At 42.1% G+C, this 21540-nt stretch overlaps 1 protein-coding gene across 2 annotated transcripts in view; it reads left to right on the top strand.

Annotated features, from left to right (window-relative positions):
* Positions 1-708: 708 nt before the first annotated feature.
* Positions 709-21540, top strand: part of SMCO4 (single-pass membrane protein with coiled-coil domains 4) — a 28715-nt gene continuing 7883 nt past the window's right edge. Inside the window, exon 1 of one of the 2 annotated variants that reach the window (XM_030959707.1) lies at positions 709-930. The gene's annotated coding sequence lies outside the window, so the exon portion shown is untranslated. The remainder of the gene's footprint in view (positions 931-21540) is intronic. The other variant, XM_030959697.1, reaches the window with a different exon arrangement.

Raw genomic sequence — 21540 nt, forward strand, 5'->3', positions numbered from 1 at the left:
AAACGTCTTTTATTTTAAAATGTGTAATCCTGACAAGAAGAAAAGACAAATAGATGTCTGAGGTTTCTATTTTCCACCAGTTACAGCTACTGTCTGTTTAGGAACGCGGTGAGAGGTCCTTTCTCCGCAGTAAGAGAGCAGAGCGTCTCTGTGGCAGTCAGCCTAAGCCACGGGAGCTGGGCAGCAGCTGCAGGAAGCAGTTTTGGGGTGTCGCTGGTGCAGAGCTGACAGCAGCTCAGGCTGCGTGTGACAGGGCTCCTCAGCACACCCAGTCCCGCCGCTCTGCCCAGACAGCCCCCGTTCCCGCAGGACGCCGAGCCGGCCCTCCATTTTTATTTTCGGTCCCTTATCGCAGAGTTTGATCAACCAACAGGCGCTTCCGTCCTGCTGGTACGCGGAAAAAAAAGGAATCGCTCTCCTGATCCCACCTATTTCGGCGTTCTCCTTTGCGAACCTCTCTCCCCTGTCCTGCGCGCTCGCCCGACACGGCGGGCGGGCCGACACCTGAGGGGGCCGGGCGTGCCGCACGCAGCTCCCGGCCCGCGGGGCGCCCTCGGCCGGGACCGGCGCCGGGGCCGGGCTCCCCGGGGCGGCGGGGCCGGGCGCGGCTAGGGCCGGCGGTCCCGGGCGGGCGGCAGAGGGCGCCCCGCGTTCCGCGGAGCGGGGCCGGGAGGAGCCTCCGGCGCGGCCGGGGAGGGCCGGGGGGAGGGCCGGAGCTGCCACGTCCTCGGCGGCGAGCGGCGGGCGGGGAGCGCAGCCCGCGCCTCAGCCCCACGTGTGGCGGCGGAGCGGGGAAGTTGCCGGCGGCCGGCGCTGCGGACCCTGCTCCACTCCCGCCGCTGCCCGGCCCTTCCCGTCCCTCGGGAGGACGCAACTCCAAGTAAGGGCGCTTGGCGGCCCTGCTCCCGCCCGCTGTCCCGGGAGAGGCCGGTGGGTGCGGGAGGCGCTGGGAAGGGGGCGGCGGGGAGCGCCGTGACGGGGCACCGGGCGAGCCCGCGGTGTCCCGGGGGAGCCGCGGGCGGCGGGATCGGCTCCCGGGCGGGACAACTTCCTGCGGACTTGGCTCCGAGCGCTCCGTCCCGCGGCCGGGGTGCTGCGGATAAGCCCGGAAAGTTTGGGAAGGCGGAGGGCGGGCGGGGAGCCGGGAGCCGGCCGGGGACGGCCGGGAGGGAGCCGCCGCCGGGCCACGCTGCTGGGGCTCGGTGGCAGCCCCTGGGAAGGTCCGCTGAGAGGCTGGCGAGGGAAAGAACTGCTCCGAAGACTCGCAGAAGACTTTCGGGGTTTGTGTGTTGTTGCTTTTTCTTTCTTTTTTAAATCTACTTAATTTTGATTCCCAGTCGTGAGTACAGTTGTGCCAGAAAACAACCGAGACCTATGTTTAAGCAGCCTGTCGGAAAAAAAAAATAATCTCAGGAAAGCATTAAAGGTGACCCAAGAAAAAAAGAAAGAAAACGATCTGTTCTGAATGTAAAAACGTGGGGTTCGTCTCTTTTTGAAAGCACCGTGCCCTGATTTGTGCGTGTTTTGTCCCTACGATGAGCTGTCATGAGTTCGGTGCATAGTTTTGTGGTTCTCCTTATCGTTGATTACCTTAAAAATTTATTTGCTGAGTTTCTAAACCGACTATAGTTCAACCCTTTCTCTTATTTTTCGACTGTTTTAAATGTTCTTTTGTCAGAGTGGTTTCTGTTCCGTGATCCCTATCGTGCCTAAATTTGTATGGTATTTTTATCAGTGTGTGGGGTGGTGCCACCCTGGGTCGAACCTCTGGGGGTTTCCGTGTTTCTCTCAATTTTGAAAATTTGATTGTCAGTTATTTTTAGCTTCGTTCAGAATTTCCTCCTTGAAATGAACTAGAAGTCTTAGAGGAATTCCCCTATGCCCTGTTGAAGAAAAGTGAAATGAGTTTCTGTTGGTACATTTTTAATAACTTTTTGGTCTCCCTCTCTCTCTTAATTGCCTTTTAGTGGCTTATTTATAATATACAGACCTCCTAAGATGAAGCTAAGAAGAAAACTATTCTCAACCTTTGTTGGTTTGGCTGATTTTTGTCAGATAAACAAACTGCTCCTTGCACAGCAGTTTTAGCTGCTGGTTTCCCTAATGCTTTGTGGGAAACCTGGAAGGGACGTCTACCAACAGGAATTTTAGGTGAAGCTATCAAATATTGCCCAATATTTTGGGAGAACTACCTGTTTCTTCAGTGCATTTTCCAGTCTGGACTTGTATAGGTTTCCATTCTTCTCCTCGAGAGGGTTTTGGCAGAGCTGTTGGCCACAAATGCAGGGCAGCACAGAAAAGCATGGACAGCACTGACAGACCTACAGAGATAAAGACAAATGATGTGCAGAGCTGGGCAGCTTCAGATGCTGCCAGAGCTGACACTGGAAAGCTCTCCTAGGGAGTCCTGAGCACATATTACACCTTTTTGGGATATGATTGGTGTTCACAGTCTGATGGGACTGGTTTGGTTTGGTGTTCAAACCAGTGAACATCAAACGTTCAGTAGTGACTGCATACCCACACCTCCTGTCTGTGGAACACCATCTGAGCTTTGTAGCTACCCCAGAGTGTGGGGTGGAAATGGGCCTGTTCGAGGTGACAGCCCTCAGGAATGCTCCCTAGCTCATTGCTGCTTGTTTGGAGAGGGGTGGGTGCAGTAGCAGCGAGAGAATGGACTGTGTGCTCACTTGTTGCTACTAGATCTGTATGCTAGCAAAATAATTTCAATGTTTTTTATAAATCGAATCATGTTTTTCTAAGCATTAAATAACGACAGAAATGCTTTTGCATATGTATATATATATTTGTATATGTATATATGTATATATGTACATATAAAAGATACACGTTCTGATTAGGTGATACGGCCTATCTTATTGGATAGTAGATACATTTGATGATGGCAGTGTGTAATGTAATGCAGTTTCCTTGTTTGTTTTCACCAATTTTCCCTCTCCATCATCTTTCTCCCTTTCCTGTTACTTTGAAGACCAACAAGGCTTGTCCCAATGCTGGTGTTCCACCAAGAAGCAGTGGTGAGGAGAAGCTGAATGAACTCCTGCATGAAGTCACAGGATATGGGTCCTGATTCAGCAGGCAGCACTGCTGTCATGGGGGCTGTGCTCAGAGAGATACATTGATCTTTTGCAGTGCTGTCGAGGTTTGAGGGAACTAACCATGAATTCTCTCTGCTGAACTGGGCTGGGCTTTGCTTTTACTGCTACAGATGTGCTTCAGCTGCTCCCAAAGCCATCTGAGCCCTTTGAGAATGGATCTGGTGTCTCATTCAGGTCCAGGTGCTTCAGAATAAAATGATCTCTGTCTCCATACTGATCTCTGCATCATGAACTGCAAGAAGCATCCCTGGGTGGATTGACATCCGTGACACACAGTAGCAATTTGTGCTGCATGCCAATATAGATTTCTCTGGTTTTTGATCCATTATGAAAATGCTTGTCCCGCAAAGAGATCTTGCCTGTTGTCTTCTCTGGAGATCCCCAAGGCTGATGGCTTTACAGAGCCAGCAGAGCAGTGGCAGGGCTGTAAGTCCACATGTTCTGTAACCAGGTGAGACTGTTCTTTAGAGGGTGAAAGATCCTGAGGTGTCCATGATGCCATTTTGGGTTGCTTCTTTTTTGGTTTCTTTTGGGTTTTTGTTGATTTTTAAATTTTTTAAAAGTTATAGCAGTAACAGCTTCCCAGTAAGTCCTGCATACAGCTGAGGAGTTACCTTCCTTTCTGCTCATTATGGGAAAGAGTTATGTGGGCAGATGTGGCCTGTGTGAGGATTTGCTGAGCTCTTAATCCTGTTTGTGGCTGATAGGCCATGCAAATATGGAAGGGCATCTCTTTCAGTATGTAAAGGTCTTAACTGCTCACTACCTTAGGGAAATATGCTGTTAAAATGCTGTAATTGTTTTATTAGTAGCTACAGGCCATGAAGTTGTAGATGTAAAATCCTGCAACAGTGCAGACCACCTCCTGCAGCCCTCTTTTTTTTTTTTTTTTTTTCCCTTCTGGTTGCTTGTTTGGGTTTTTTGAGAGAGATATTTTTACTTGTTAAGACAAACCATAAAATAATTACTGTAGGTAGCAGAGGAACCAGGCTTTGTATAATGAATGGGGGAAGCAGCCAGAGATGAGAAATTTGTGAGCCCTTTGAGCACATATGTATCTTGAAGGGATGAGAATGTGTCATAATATTCTATCTGTTGTCTTTTGCCCTGTCACTAGTTTAGTTTCAGGATGGGAGTTTTTTCAGTCTTCTTTATCCTTCTTTGTTTGTTGTATTTTACACCCATTTTAGATGCAAAGAAGTTAGTGACTTCTTACTTTCTTAAAAGTGTGAGCTTTTGGGTGTCTGTGTACCCAGAAGTTTCTGACCACTGTTGTCATTAGAAATCCTGTAGAATTTCTCAAAAGGTAGGGCATACCCCAACCAAATTACTTTGTATTAAAGTTCTGAAAGTTCAAGCATAATTTTAAGTATATGAGCAACTTGTCAGAGGGGTATCTTTCGAGTCCAGTAGTATGCTGGTCAAAACTTAATGTAAATGAAAGAGTGTGCAGTGCACTGAACTTTCCACTGCAGTTTCTGGTGAGTGTAGAAAACACCATTTTTTTGCAATTCATGCGTGCTATTTAAGTAGCTACTTCATTGACGGGGGCTGTATTCTTGGGGCCAGGGGAGTTACATTGTGTAGTTTTGTGGTGACATTCTTTGGGGATAAAAAGCTGCTAAGTACCTGCCTGCCTTCCTGTTTGCTCATAGCTGTATTAAAGGCATGTGCAAGATAGGGACCTTACTTCCACCTTAACCAAGGTTCAGTGAGAGATGTTGATAAAACCAGAAATTGGGGCTGGATTTGTAGGTGGAAGATGGAGGGTAAGAGATTTGTGACACTGACTTTTGCAGCATGCACAGCACTTGACTGTTAGGTTTCTCTTGAGTGCAGGTTGCTAACAGAGCCACGCTTGTATTTTCCCGTCTGTAAGAGCTGCTTCTGTGACCATAATGCAGTCTCTGACTTACAAAAATGAGACACGATAATATGGAAATTCAGTGAAAGTGTCAGTCTTGAGTGTTTTAAATAGGTAGTAACAATAATGCTAGGCTTTTCCCAGTCCTCTGCAGATGCCTGTGGACGTGAAGGTAAAGGGACATAGCCGAGGAGTCTGGCTGCATGCAGAGTGGGTGTGTTCTCATCTGCTCAGGTGGGTATCGACTTTCTGTGTTACAGCAGAGGGTCAGAAGAGACGGGTTGACAAGGTTTTGTGAAACAGCCTGATGCGTGGAAGCAGGCATGCTGAAACTCATTATTGGACTTACCAAAGCCTGTGAACCAGGCTAGAATGTGAACTCGTGACCAGTGCCCTAAGCCTTAGTGCCAGCTAACCTCTTTTCTGATCCCTTTCATGATTTTTATTTTATCTTGTTTGGATTGCCCATGTTTTCCATTAGACTTTTTCTTGTGGTCCTCTAATTTGCACTAGTATTTTTCTTTCCTATTTACCTCAGCTGTCCTTTGATAGTTTTTCTGATTTTTTAAAATTGCATTGTTAGATTTTTCTCCTGTGCACAACCTGTGTTGTTTACATTTATTCTTCGTTTATTAATCTTCTTACATTTTTCTCCTTTTAACTCTTATCCTTAGAGGAACCAGTTTTACTCTTAGAGACCAGCCCTTTCTTATTGATTGCCAGCTGCTTTTATTGAAACTAATTTACATTCTCTGCTCTTATTGCGCTAGACAGAGGACTAGTGATTTTGAGTAAGGCTCTTTCCCGAAAGGCTTTGCTCAGAAATTGTCTCTGTATTTCACAAAAAGAGTGGAAAATAAAGAGCAGCATCAGTGCAAAAGCTGCTTCTGCCTAAACCCATGTGTTTGTGTCTTTGTCACATGAAGAGTAGAAATGTGGCCTGCCCTGCTGCAGGCACAAATGACTTTTTCAGGCTGAAATGAGCTGGTGCGATGAGGGGGAGTGCAGAATGATGTGGCTTTATGTTTACTTACATGGGCACCCCTTTGACTCTGGGCAGTAAAAAACCCAATCTATTTTGATTGTGACTGTGTCCTGCCTTGGTACTGCTGTGATTTTTTTTGTTGGTTTTTTTTTTTTTTTCCATAAACTGGTCTAAAAAAACTTATGAAGAATAGAGATGCACTACAGTTAAAGAGTTGAAGAGCTATGTTTGCATGATGGTAAACTTGGGGAAAAACTGTTAAATGAGAGGAGAGGCCTTGGTAGGCTTTAACACTCCAAGTACCATCTGCCTTCAGATAGGTTCTTTTGAGAAGGGTCTCTAATAAGGCTTCTCAAGCCTTATTAGTTGCTAAGCATAAAACCCTTGTTTTCAGGTCATGTTGATTTTGGGCTTTGTGTCATGCTAGAGGTATGGATAATCAGGGTTTGGATGTACTAGACCTCAGGGTATGTATCCCATCTCTTTCTCAGACTGTTTTTGGTTTATAAATTGGTCTCACTGCTTTTTCACCCAGTGTCAGTTTGGTTTGACACCTTGACTCTGCTTGTATATTTGGAAACGAGACCGTGGTACAGTGCTTAGTGTCCGGTCTGGAGGGGGAAGTGTGTTACATAAATTTGTTACCAAAATTCGCTGTAGTGCTCTGCCTCTCAAGTGTTTGTTCTTAGCATGGCTGCTTACTGGTAATTATATGTCAGTAGCATCATTGCATCAGGATAGATCTTCTACTTTGGCACCCAGCTAGAAGCATAACAAAAGGAAGGAAGCTGCAGGATGGATGTTTTAGTATAAAAGTGCGCCCTCAAACACAGATGAGGTACATGGCTGTCATGATACAAATAAGAACCCAGAGCCTTTTATTCGTCTTACTGGTGCTGGTATAAAATATGGCTCTGAGCCTGCAGTCATGCCACAAAAAGGCTCAGGAAGTTCATCTGTGGTTAGTTGCCTTTGCAAATTCAGGTCTGCTTAGAAACCTGTGCACTTACTGTGCTGGCTCTGGCCATCAACTCAACCTTCACAGCCTGCTTTGAATGGAAAAACATATGGTTAAACTCTAGCATAATTTAGGACAAGATTTGCAGGATAAATGTGTCTGAAGTGGCTTGAGAGGTTTAGGTGTTAATGCTGCACAGCATCAGAAAAACCTGAGTTTTCTGAATTCATAACTGTTACAGGAGAGGCTTGTATTTATACTGTTATAACCTGTGAAGTACATTTGAAGATTTGGAGTCTTAGAGTTACTTGTGATGCAGTACTTTAGCATAGAGGAAAAGGCTGCATGCCAACTTTTTCCCTTAATGTTAGGGTTTGATACCATTACTCAAAAGTCTTGATGCTGGTTCTTGCTGCTGAATTATTATTTCAGTCTGCAGTGCAAACAGTTTCCCTGCATTGTTTAAGTCTTTCCCACAGTTGTAAGAGAAATACTTAAGAGTACAGGAAATGGTGTCTGTAAAAGTAAGATTTGATCTGAAATCTGATTGCCTGAACAATTGCTAAGTCTCTTACACTTTTAAAAATTGAAGATGACTTAGTTCTTTCTATTGATAATTTACTTAGCATGTTAAACTCATTGTACAGTAATGTCCATCAAACACACTTTTGCTTTTCTTTTAAATTGCATTATAAATTGAGGAAGAGAAACAGAAATATTTGTATACAATCATTTTTTTTTGCCATGTCTTCCAGCTATAGCACTGCCTTCCTCAGTTGGGAGAAAGTGAAACCTTTCTATTCTGTGTCCAAACACAACAAAATACAAAAGCCAATAGTAGAAGTAGGAGTGAGAATCCATTTGACTTTTTAAATTCTGGCCTTTGTTAATAACAGGATGGGTTATTACTATTGAATACGATGTTGTATTTTTTTTTAAAAAAAGAAAGTTATTGACTTTAAGGGAGGAGCAGGGGTAGTTTTCAAACACCCCAAAAGAGCTGTAGGAATAAATCTTCGGACCAGATTCAGTAACAAGTAGAAATATTCCAGTTGGTTTGTGTATCTTAGCACTGATCTCCTCCTGAACTAATCACACCCCTCCTAACACGCACAGTGTAGCTATACAGTGCCTTGCAGCCTCACCTGCACTCCCCTGCACATCCTTCCAAGTAATTAGACAGGAGCAGGATCTTCTGTGTAAGCCTTTGAGCTTTGTTATTTCCGTGCTGTGCTCAGTGTAAAATGCAGCGCTGAGAGAATGGCCTTCTTTGGCTCAGGCACAGCATCTGCAGCTGCTTTGCATCTGATCCCCTCTGAACAGGAGTGAGGAGGATTGGGTCTGCCTGTGGTGTAGCACCCTGTCATACCCCGTGTCTGGTTCTGGTAAATCAAAGCTGTTGACAACTGGCTTAGCTGGTTTTTTTCATGTTCTCTTTGGAACAAGATGATCTTCAAGGTCCCTTCCAAACCAAACCATTTTATGATTCTCTGTATATATTCCTGAAATGCCCAAATGCCAGTGGGAGGTTAGTCCCAGCTATCCTTTGTGACTGAAAAAATTTCTATGTGGTTTCAGGAGGGATGCAATTTCTTTGGGGTGGGCTTTTTAAATTTTTTGTTCTGTGGTTTTTTGTTTTTTTTAAGTTGGTTGTTTTGAGGTGTTTTGGAAAGAAAGTACCTGTGCAATTGCTGCTTGACTTCTAACTTCTGGATATGTTTTGGGAAAAATTGTTTTGGGTTTTTTTTTCTTAATGCCTCACAGAACAGTGAAAAAAGAACCCCTGGCCCCTAAAGCTTTTCTGCTTAATGCACTTCCTTGACCTTTTCAAGTACTTTGTGCTTTTGCAAGGATATAAACCTGGATATTTTATATATTCTGTGTTGCTGAACTAACTGGAAAATTTGGGGGTTTGAGAGATAGGAACTTTGATGATAAATGCATTTTTCCCTTGTAAAACTTCATCTGTATTCTCTATGCTGGGCACTCCTGAAGGAGAAATTCAGTGTGAAGAGAGGTCTTGTGACAGTTTTGCCCTTAGCAACCCTTAGAAGCACAGGAGAGAAAGAATTAAAGGAAAGAGCTACAGTGTGCAAAGTCTGAAGAATTAACATCAGTCCCTTTTTCATACAGTGGAAAGAAAAGAGTTGACTGGAAGAAGAAATCTTTCCTGTGGTACTGGTAGAGAGGTACAGACAATATCTGAGACCTCGATAAGGCCTCTCAAGCAGCCGAAGTGTATCACACTGCAGAAGCTTTCTGGGCTGTGATCAGTGCTCTGAAATACTATTTAAGAAACTGTCAACAAAATATGTATTCAGTTAGTTCATCTGCAAACTTCAAATGTATTTGGTAATCCCCATATAGTGCAATTCAAATGTATTCTTAAGCTTAACCTTGTTTTAATTAGAAAAAGGCATCATGGTAGAGTATACTGCACTGCATGTTTGCTGAACAGCATATACTATCTGGATAAGTGACTGAAAACTTTGCCACGTGGCATTTACTTGCGCCAAATTTTATTTTTGCTGTTTTTTTTTTCTTGTGAAATAAGTGGGTACAAACCTTTTGCTGAATATTTCCACCCATGTTTTTATTCATTGTGTGAAAATAATATGACACTGTTACCAAAACAAAAAAAAAAAAAAACAAGCCCTCAGGTTGTAGGCATATATTGTAATATCATTGGCATTTTTTTCCTGTAAGAATGACAGTGGATGCGAAGGTGTGTTTAGCTTGAGAAGGGATATAGTTGCTTTCCAAAATAAATGCTATTTATGAAAGTTTATTACAAATTGTCTACAGGAGAGTGAACATGCAAGGATCAGGGTATATAATGTTTTCTTTGAAACACACGTTTGGTAAATATTTTTTTAACAGTTGCTAATCTGTTTCCTGCCTAGGAAACCAAGGAAGTCAAAGAGAAAAGAAGATTATGGACATATTTGTTATTCAATGCTGTGTTGTTTCTCTGACTTCCATCTCCTACGCAGTTAGAAACTCTGCAGGAAAGGGATATGTGACTTGTGTTGAAAACTTTCAGATTTCCTGTTTCTCTGGGCATGTAGGTTTCTAGCTGAGCAGGTTAACCTTTACTGCTGGGCTCTCTCTGTACCTCTCCATATTTTCCTTTGCCCTGGAAAATTTTTGGTCTCCATTATCCCTGACCACCCTGGACAGTTGGCAATCTCTTCCTTCCGGTCTGACAATACCAGCAGTGCAGTGCTATGGGCAAGTCCCTTTGAATTCTGCTGTCAGTTACATTTCTTGTGAATAAAGTGCTTCAGAATTCCAGGGAGCCCTGAATAGAAACGTATCAATTGTGTGTCAACACAACAGCATCTGTCCTTGAAATTGGGTATCAGTTTATTTGGCATCAGCATGGCAAAGATTTGGCTGACAGCCAGAGTGAAATATTCCAGCAAAAGCTGCTGCAACAGGAGCCATCTCAGAAGCAATTCGCTGAAATTCAGGTGCTCTAACATCATCTTTTAATAAATTCTTAAGACATGAGGGACCTTAAGCAAAAAACCTTTCACGTTCCACATTCTTGCCTCCTGTTATTTCTTTTTCATGTCCAATCTTTTTCTTTTTTTTTTTTTTTTTTATTCTTCTCTTAAAAAGATGCATACAAGCTTCTGGGATGTATATATCCTGTGATTTAATATCCTTTTTTGGCTTTCCGCTTCTTACTTCAATGTTGTTTACATAAAAGTTCCAAATGAATGCAAGCAGTGATGCTTTGGGAAAAGTATGAAAGAGGCAAGGCTCTCAAAACAGGAGAGTAAGAAACTGCCCCTTGTAAGAGATGTGTCTTCTGGTGGTTTTGTGTATTTTTTCTTTTCTGAAAAACTTTGTTTCTTCCTTGCTTTTTTTCCTAGATATTTTTCTTAGATTTAAGTAAGTTTTGCATTCTCAAAGATGTGAGTAAGTCAAAACAGTAATTTCAGAAAGTTAGGAAACCCCAAGTCCATAACACACTCCATTTGTCACGGACATAACTGCCGTGGTTGAGTGAGCACTTCAGCGTACCTGTGGGAAATGGGGAACTCAGATCACTTTGTTTTTATGGATGATCTTTATCATACTTGAAGGAAGTGAAGAGGAAACTCTTCGATTTAATGGTATAGCTTGTAATAGTCACCTGGTTGATTCTGATACCTGTTTAAAAACAAAACCAGGATGAGTTGGAAAGGAGAAAATACAGCAGAAAGGCTCGGTATTGTGTAGCATATCAAGATGTTTACCTCGTGCCTTTTAACTGACTGGGCTCCAAACAGTCCCTATCCCTTCATCAAATTAAAGTTTTTCACTTGGGTGCTAAAAAAACCATAATTTCTAGGAAAGCATTAAGAACAATACAGGGATAAAAGTAGTTGGGAGAAAATACACGTTGAATTTTCAGTGCTGGAGGAAAAGCTTGTAGAATAAAGATGAACTGGGTTTTTTTAAAAGGTTTTTGTGTTTTGTTTTTTTTCTGGGTTCCTCCCCTCCTCCTTGAGGTTTGAAGTCCTATGAAGTTGAATTTTTCTCAGAGGGGAGAGAACAATGAAAGGAAGGGAGATCTATCATATTGTCTGCATTTTAAATTGGCTGGTTTCTCTTTGGTAGAAAATAAATAGTAAATAGTGGATTAGCTCTTAACTTCATACTCTCATAAGAAATCACAATTCTAGAGTTAAGTAATGAAACCTCTTTAGGAAAATCAATGTCACCTGTATCCAAGCTCAATTTATTCAAGAGGTCAGCTTTGTTGCTGCCCTGGCATGGCTTGAATGTAATGATTAACAACCTCTTAATGACTGTTCATGTAACTTCCATCTGGTATTTTATATAAGTGTAAGCCAAGATGGTAACAGAATGCTGTAGTAAAGCAGTATGTGCTATTCAGGGGAAAATCTCCTTCCAAGTCCTGTATGCAGCATGCATCAGCCCCAGTGAAACTGAGAGAAGCCCATTAAGAAATCCGATTAGCTGTCTGCTCTCTAGGTGAGTTAAAATCTCTGCCCAGCGTGGTAATCAGTGATGTCTAACTGCTGGCTTATCTGGTAATAGTGCTGTCACCTTTTATAGGCGCCTCTCTTGCAGTTCCGCCTGGCTTATGTATTCATTTCAGCCACGCAGAACACCGAGCAGCCAAGTGAGACCCTGTTATAAATTTTAAAATCCTCTTCAGAGCCAAGGCCGGCACTGTGGTGTTCTGTTGTGTTGCCCTTTGTTCCTGCAGGTTTCCTTGTGAGATCTCTGGGTGCCATGTAAGCAGTAGCACAGAAGAGCAGGGAGAGTGTGCTTTGTGTGAAAGCAGCCTGGAAAAGTGCAGCATTACGTTCAAGTTTCAAAGTAATGTCAAGCACTAGTTAGTGTGCTTGCTCCAGCAGTAGTTTTCTACAGGTGAGAAGAAAAAGAAACATATAATTTCAGGAAGAAATAGTGGAAAATATTTCAACAGCAGCTTTAGTTAATGTAGTAGCCTGTAAAGTCTAAATTGTTTTCCTGTTAAAATGCAGAATGTGAAGGAGAGCAATTCTAATGTCTGCAGTTTTTGATGTATTTATCTCCAGAAAATACACATCTGATGTCCCTTCCATATCTGTAGGTGTTCATGTCCGTGGAGAGAGCTGGCTGAAACCTGTGGAGCACTGCAATAGCAATCAAGATGAGTTGCCAAATGGGAACCAAACTTTTCTTCAGCTCTTGCCACATAAATATAGTCCTGAATCTTTTGAAGGTGTCATCTGTTGGTAGTTCCTTCCCATCAATGTTTGTTCATCTTCTATTCCTTTTACTCGGAGGAAGTGAATTTAGACTGCAGCTGTCTTGATAGTTGGGGGTTTCTTAATTGTTGTATGCTCTCTGCTTGTGGGTTCCATCAAGTTACTGTGATCTCAGCCATGCTTTGTACCTTATTTTGTATTTAATTCTATGCTTGCTGTTGTGAAATATATTAATACTGTGTCATTTCTGTTTAGGTTTATGAACAATTTTGAACTGTTTTTAGCATCCTCAGCTGATTGAAACTTCAGTGTGCCCTCAAGGAAAGTGAGGTGATACCTATGGTACAGCACAGTAGATAAGAGGTTATGCTTCTGTCTTCCACTTCCTAGAAATCTGCTTTGTAGTTGTAGTTCTAGTTTCAAATCTTGGTTGATTTGTGAAATGAAATCTCACTTCTCTGTGGGAAAGAGGGGTAAGCAATGGCTGATGGCCTGTATCATAGAAGGAGTAAGCAGATCTGGTACCTCCAGCCCTTTGTAGGAGAAAGATGGTTCTCAGAGTCCGCCTGAGACTGGAGGTGGTGTATCCTGTCCTCATCTTGAAGTGCACAGAACATGTTTGTTGATTTTCTTGGGTTTTGGAGACCCATACTCAGGAGTATGGGTACAGTACACTTGGTATTATTTAGAATATTTTTAGGTTTTGGTCTGGTTAGTAAGAGGCTCTGTTAAACCACTGCTGGGTTTTCTGCTCAGATATTTAGTTTATTCCCCCCTCTGTGTTGAACCTCCATTCCTTTTCTTAGTCTTGTCTATTCTTCCCCATTCAAATTAGTTGCAGTTTTGGAGGAAATGAACATTTTCCTTTTCTTTACACTTACACCAGAAATTCAAAGGATGAAATTCCCCTTCTTCACTCTCAGGAGTGAAGTGCTATTTTATAGTACCCTCAGATTAAATATTGGGGTCACTAATCTACTCCTTGCACCACAGTTCTTGCATAGAGGAACAGCTTATTTGGAGCAGTATTTGCAGAACCATTTCAGTACATCTCACTCACTATTTCCAAGTCAGTACTGCAACCTTATATAAGCCAGTCTCCATCCACTTAACTCCAGGACAAATGTGGTGATTAATATTTATATAAAAGCTTTCATGTTTCCACACTGAAATTGTCTCACTTTGAAAAGAAAAGGTGTCTTTTTCCCTGTTGACTTGGTATGGAAAAAAGCTTGCAAAGGCTTCCAGCAGCACAGCATCCAAGACAGGCATCAGCAGAAGAACTGAGGTCATCTTTAATTCGGTATTTCATTTTGTGAAATTGCCTACTCCAAGAGAAATAAAACATTTACATGTATATTAACCAGTGTTTGCCAGCTCTTGGAATAAAGCCAGTTCTCTCAGGGCCAAACAAACGCTCTGAGTGAATGAGTAATAATCTGCAATTGTCACTCCTAATTTATGGATGAGTAGATAGAGCAATGTTTGCCATTTTAAGTTGTCCTATTTGCTTGAAAGACTAGAAATCATGATTAGCTGTTGGCTTGGAGTATCAATAGCATGTCTGTTTATAGCTGATTTACTCAGTATAGCTGTTGCAAAAGTTCAAGACCTCCGCACATGATAAGAAGTAATTGTGAAAGAAGATGAGAACACATGAAGGTTACAGATGTTTTGGGACAGTAACTTGGAATCCACAGCCAGAAGCTGAAGCATAAATGGCATCTCTTCTTTATAAATGACATGCAAGGTCTCCCTGTGCCTCGTTTATTTTCTGAGGAAATCTGTATTGTCATGCTAAGAGAAAATGTAAAAATCCATGGATTCCCAAGATAATGTCTGTATTGGTTTTTGTTATTGATAAGTAAGAGGAAAGCATACTACTGATTGTCTTAAAATGATGTTTCCTGTCTCTGAGCCTTTTCGTTTGCCTAATTTTCCAACAAATGCAGTTAAAAGCAGTTTTGGAAACTTCATTTTACATATTCATGAGCATGCTTTTGTCACGAAGTTAACAACAATCTTGCCATGATTGGGGTGAATAAAAACAGCAATCATACTCTGTTTTGTTGAGAAAGAAGTGTGTTTTTAATGGGATTACTTAAAATACTACCTTATAAAGCCCATATTATATACTGCAGGGAGTCAAATAGCACAGTCCCTCTGGAGAAGGAGTTTATGGGAATGAGAGTCACTGTTGAGATTAAATTGTCTGCAGAGTATCCTGTGAAGTCTTCCATGAGGTCTCCCAACTGGTTGTGGAGGAGGCTGCTCCATCCCACCTAAATATGCAGGCAGGAGATGGATGAGAAGTAGGAACCTCAGCTGTCAGCCTCTAAAAGCAGACACACAGTGCAGAAGTGAGACCCATCACTGATGTCGGTCTTCTTTGATGGATGGACTCTTCTATCCACTTCTTTCAGACTTTATTTTACTTCCATGCAGCTTTTCTTCTGTGTGCTAGTTTGTCTTTGTTTTCATTTTGTTTCTTTTTTTTCTGCACACTAAGGGGGCTCTCCTGCGCTTTCTGTCTGGGCTTCATTATCTTGCTCGCCTACTTGCACTGTATCATAACTTTTTTCTTCCTCTCCCCCCACGCATTAAACTTCCTATCTGTCATCTTGTCAAATGAAATAACAGCAAGAGCAGTTGGTGTTGATGTTGTAGATACCAGGATGTCCACAGCCCAGGGTGCAGCCATTAATATTCTGTCTGTAAGCTCTGGAAGACAGGCTCTGAAGATGTGCCTAAGGACATGATTCCTCAGCCCCTCTTGAAAGGTCAGACATAGGACTTAACTCCTGTACTGTGAAGCCTTAGCTGTCAGTTGGTGTTTGCAAGCACTTGGATAAGATTAAAAAGTAATATATCCCTCTTTTGAGAGAAGGTCAAATAATACGTGATTCAAACCTTACACGTACTGGATCATGGCAGGAACCTTTAAACACCTGTTCCCTGCACATGCACAGCTCCCAAAACCATCCATGAGCTCCAGTGCTGACTTGACACTTCCACTGTTGGAGTTCCAGGAGTAACTTGGTTTGATTGTTGAGTGCCTGCTTTTAAATTGACAAGAGGGATCTACTGAGTACTCCAGCAAAATTATATATATATATATATATAAAATACACATATCAAATGTGGCTGGTTTAAACAAGGAAGCAAAAAGAGTTGTATTTTTAAAAGCTGGTCAGTAGTATCTTAATAAAACTAGGGGGGTACCACAATAGGAATAGGGTACCACAAGATTAATTAAAAAAACCCCAAAAAAAAAACACTGAAAGAAAAAAAAAAAACAACAAACGCCAAACCTAATAAAAAAGCAACACCCCAAAGAGAAAAAAAAACCCCAACCAATCCACCCAGCAGCTTGGAATATTTCTTGAAATTGCTTTAAAATATGAAACTATTAGGATTAATCCCAATCAGTCTATGCAGAGTAAGACAGATATGTGCTAGGATCTCAGTAGCAGCAGGTGCTTGCAGTATTATAAATAGAAAGCAATACAAATTGAGGTGCTTATTAAATTTGCCTTTATAATGCTTTGAAGAATTGCCCTAGAACAGAAAAGAAAAATTACCATAGGCTCTGGATTAGAAGGATGATTTAAATAGCTGTGCTGCCAAAGGAAACAGAACATAAACTAGAATAAGTGATAGACTTGTTCAGAAAAGGTTATCTAACAGTGATTTGTCTCTAACATGGAGAGGTTGGCCAAGAGCTTTGGAGGGATGTGATTGAACACAGGAGGGCTTAATTTTTTTCATCAGCTTTAATACGGTATTGAGTTTTAATATATTTTCCAGGAGATTGCGCTGTAATCCTTTCTAGCACTTACATTTGTCAGGTTTTTCCTCGTTTCCCTCTTCCTCTTCCCCCAGCTGACAACACCTAATTCTACAGGAAATGTTCATGTTTGTGAAATGGACTAGTTCAGAATTTTTGTGGCCTTTTTGGATCAGGCCGTGGTGAGGACCCCTTATCTTACTCAGAACTTTATAATATCTGTGAAATACTGTAGGGCCTCTGCAGAGAAGTGGCTGAGCATAGCAGCTAAGGAATCAAGTAAACCTGATCAGAGCAACAGGCTCAACTGGCAGACTAATAAAAATAGATCAAAATCTGTAATGGTTTTTTCTTTAACAAGATACTCAAATTGATTTAATTTGGCAGGGAGCATACCAGGAAATCTTAGCATGGAAAATAAGTGTGCTGGGGAGGAGCGAATTGCTCTAAGATCTGCTATCCTACTTTTTAGTAACAAAGCACAGGCATCCTTGATGGTGGAGGGAAGGTCTGCAGTGGCACAGTTGCTCCTGCACCCTTCCTGTTGGGTCACTGTCTTGGAAAATGCCTGGCACAGAAACAGCAAGGGCTTCTAGGTTGGAAATTTTCACTGAGTGAAGGGGGAAAGGGAACATGTGTAGACAACTGGACTTCTGGCATCCATACCTGCATCTCCCTGACCCTGCATGCATGGGCATACACAAAGGGCTGGTGTGCCATACCAAGCATTCAGTGTATTTTAGCTGTCATTAGGAAATCATTGCAACCACATCCTTAGGAGTTGCAGGAAAATGACAACTAAGGCAGTGCACAAGCATGAGTACCCTTGGAACAATGCAGCAGGGAGTGAAGCTGAGTCTTGCACTAAGCTTACTGGGGTTAGCGCAGTATCCTGTATCACTGGTGACTCTGAGAATGACGCTGTGAATGTAGCAAATTGCTTTAAAAACAACCTGAGTGGAAAAGGAGGCTGTACAGGACTAAATAAGAGGGGTGAATGTGACTAGTGTTGCATTAGGGGGAGGTGGTGTTTTGGTCTTGGTAAGTGCTTTTAAAGGAGGTCACTTTTACTGTACTATGTTGAACTGGCGTACTGATCAATAGTTGCTTGCTGAGTGTTGTAGAGGAACTTCTGAGACATCCTTCTCTGACTACCTGGGCTTATTCATAACGGACTCTGTTACACACATGGCTCCACAGCATTTGCTTTTGTGTCCACGTTTTTGAGATGGGGGAAAGTCTTGGCAGTAGAACTGTAAGTAAGAATATATAAATAAATAGGTGGTGCCAGAATCAGTGTTGCAGAGCTGATCAGGCAAAACAGGTTTGTGTTTATAGGGTGGCTTTGCTGAGCAATTCCCTCTGGTTAGAATGTGCAAAACCTTCTTCTTTCTGTTTGTAATATTATTAAGTCTTAATTAAACTTTCTGCATTTAAATTAGTTTACATTAATGTCACGCTGTCTTATTATGTGTATATTGACAGACACTAACAGGGATTTGATCAGCCTAATCCAGCTGTATGTAATTATGTGCCTTCCCCTTAAATAATTGCATAGAGTCTATCACTCATGGCAGGAAAGCCTACTGCTTTATTATAATGTGGGATTGTTTAGTGAAATGTAATAAGACTTCAGGTTTAAGCTGGGGAGTAAACAGAATGAGATTTTACTGAGACCAGTAGTAGGAAGAAAAACTTCCCCACCCATCCTGTGTTGCAAGTCTCAGTTCTTATCTTTCCTCCCCTCACCCCCTTCAAAAAAAAGGTGTCCTGATTGCATTGTTTTCACACTGATGTTGAGAACGTTTCTGTAACTGAAATGAATTTGGGAAAGGTGTAGATTTCTGGCTGCTGGAGGGGAGCTCTAGCCTAAAACTGTAGCACTCATCCAGTGTAAGGTGGAGGCTTTTATTTCATTCACTGATAACTTGATTATCCAGATGAAGTGATTGTGTAGAAAGCAGCAGAGCTGGGAATGAAATCTGCCAAATGGCAGCACTGCATAAGCTCTAAAATAAAGGAAAGCGAGTAAGGAGGGGAGTAGCAGGTACCCACTTCATAGATTGTATTTGAGTTGATTTCTATGTGATTTAGTTACTCTCCAGAATCATGCAGTCCTTCCCTGTCACATGTAGAAGCAGGGGGAGACAGGCATGTTGCCAGCCGTCTTTCCTCAGCCTCCTACTGGAAAACTATCTGTGCCAAGAAAAGCTTGAAAAACCAGAACTTCAGACAAGCCCCAAAGGGGATGAGTTTGAGATCTGAATCCCTCATTCAGTGTGTTCTGACATTGCATCAGGCTTGCTTTAAATCTGTGAATCCCACTAAGATACTGTATAGAATAAAATGGCAAGTGCTTTTATCAGTGCAGTGCTGTCCATTTTCCCCTGTGGGACTGTCTGGGGGGTTTCAGGAGCCCAGGTGTGTGCACATCCATCTTGTACATTCCTGTGCCAGATAGTTCTGTATGTTTGAGCTAGAAGAGCAAGATTTCCCTTTGTGCCTTCTGAAGAAACTGTTTCACAAATAGTTCTGATCCAGCACACACAGATTGTCTTGTGGTCAGGAAGTACACAATTCTGGATGGTCTAGATTTGCGCTATCTTGGACTGTTCTTCCAGCTTTTCTCTTTGTCAGTCACGCTGCATCCTTCCCCTCTCCAGTGCACACACAGGTGCACACACACCCACACCCACCCACCCACACACCCACCCACCCACACCCACCCACACACACACTCACATACACACACCTGCCTCCCAGGCTCAGCTCTTGCTTCTGTGGTTTCTGTGGGTTTAGATTTAACATTCCATCCTTGCTTGCTGTGGGCAAGGATTTTTCTGCCTGCTAATCTTTAGCCTGCCATGAATTTTCAGTGCCAGAGTTTTAAAGACAGTAGAATTGTAATGAAAAGCAGTGACAGTCCCTCAACTCTCCTGTTTGTGTTACAAAACTGTAACATCAGGCTTCGGACTTGTTGGCATTGTGCCTGGCACATGCCTTGGGGATCTGTCTGAAAGGCGTTTATAGTGACCCGTGGCACAAAGACTGACTGTGTTGGGAACCCCTTCGTTTGAACAGGGGAAGCCACAACCAGATCTCATGTAGGAAAAGTGTATTTCCCATCCACGTCATTTCAGAAGATGAGCGCTGCTACCCTCTGGTGACAGTTCAGCTTGAGGTGTGAGCAGCGACACTCGAGATCTGGGTGGGCTGACACAGCTGAACTGGAGAACAGAAACATTGTTTTCACACCAGATCCTGTTGCTGCCCCTTCTGGCAGATGCCAAAGGTTGGTGTGGGAAAGCAGCGCTTAAATTTTGAGGATCTCTGACACCGGTGACTAGGTTATTATTTATTTACTGTAGCTGTTTACAAACTGACCGAATTTATGTAAATACACTGGAAAGATAAATGTTTTGTATCCAAAGGAGCCTTGTCAGGAACAGCTGAGAAAATTACCTTTTATGAAAACAGCTGAGCAAACACATAATACCAAGTCATATGCTAGACATTGTGGTTTACTGCATTTATGTGCAAGATCATCTGTAGCTGTGGAGATGCAGAATGCCAAGCTCTTCTTTTACAGCCTCCCCTAGGAATTTAATTCATGCAGTGGCAGAAATTATATGGGGGTTTTTTTGTGTGTTTTCAGTAAACATTAGTTGTATTTCTTCATTGGACTGTCTGTTGGAAAAGTCATCTAGATGTTGGTTCTCTACCAGGAAAAATACGGGTTATTTATCCACCTGTTCGTGAAGCAAAAGGACTCGCCTATTTATTTATTTTGTTTTAATTGCATTCTGCTCGGTTTCTTTGCTGCATTCAGGGCAGATAGGATGGCACTGCAGGTCACCTGGCCTCTGTTTAACAATGCCTCCCCAAATGCAGTGATCTGCAGCTCTTTGTTTCTAATGGAGATTGCTTGCTATACCCAAGTCCTTAGAATTGTGAGACTCATACAGAAATAGCTTTCTGCTTTGGCGGCCTTGCTCTCTCTGACTTTCTGGCAGCATTCAGTGATGGCTTTCATTTTCCAAATGCTGTGAATAGTTTGGAGACTCTCAAAGCTGCATTTACAGTAAATGTGATGTTGCAGTAATGATGGGTCAACTCAGCTTTAGAAAAAAAAGCCACCACCTCTCACTAAAAAATAATGTTAAACTGACTTCAAACAGAATCTTAATAGTTCCATATTGCTCTGTGTATAATTAAAAGCTTTCACCCTTGAAAACAGAGTTCTTTTTATTTGCTAATTGTAATTCCTTGCTACAGTCAAATAGACTGAGGTAAATTTTTATGATATTAAGAATTGGCCTCATGCTGTAACATGAAAATCCATTTTTCACAGAGCAAAAATTTTTCTTTTAATGCTTTTCTTCATTTTTAGCAGACTCTGAAATCATGACAGTGTCACTGAAAGAGAGGATCCCAAATTTAGCATTGCAAGCATTATCTTCAGGTATGCATCAATTCTGATGTGCAGCTTCAGTTTAGAAGGAATGCATGACCCAGAGCATTTTGATCATGGAGAGGGAAAGTTATTTTTTTGGCTGTTGCTGCAGTCATTGCTTGTTTTATTAGGAGATGGCTTGTACAAATTAAAAATTGCGGCTTTTTGTGCAATTGATAATAAGTTCCCCTCTTCAGTGGTTGCACAGAACTGTGTTCCAGTACCATAAGAAGCTCTCCTGTAGCTGGAATATTCACTTCGTCATGGAACTGCTTTTGTCTTGTTTAGACTGTGTTGTCTGGGGAGGTTTGGGAGAGGGATGGAGGATGTGACTAGGATTGAAGGGTTTTGCTAATCCTTGGGGCAGGCCCAGTCTTTAAGGTTCAGAACTCCTAGTCAAATTGACAAATCTTTGCTCTGTCACTCACAACAGTGATTACATAGAACCAGTCAAATAATGAAGATTTTTTTTAAACTATAATTTTACTTTTATTGTCAAAAATGAAGTGTAATAATTGTGCTTGAATGTGATGGAAATACTGCCGGACATTTACTACTGCAGTTGCCTAAAAACTGTTAAAGTCAAGCTTTTTTGTCTTTTTTTCTCCCCAAAAAGCTTCCTCCATAGAGCCTAGTTTGCAAGGCACTGGGTGCCTAATG

Source organism: Camarhynchus parvulus, chromosome 1 (assembly GCF_901933205.1).
Source record: "Camarhynchus parvulus chromosome 1, STF_HiC, whole genome shotgun sequence".
In the NCBI taxonomy this organism is placed as follows: Eukaryota; Metazoa; Chordata; class Aves; order Passeriformes; family Thraupidae; genus Camarhynchus; species Camarhynchus parvulus.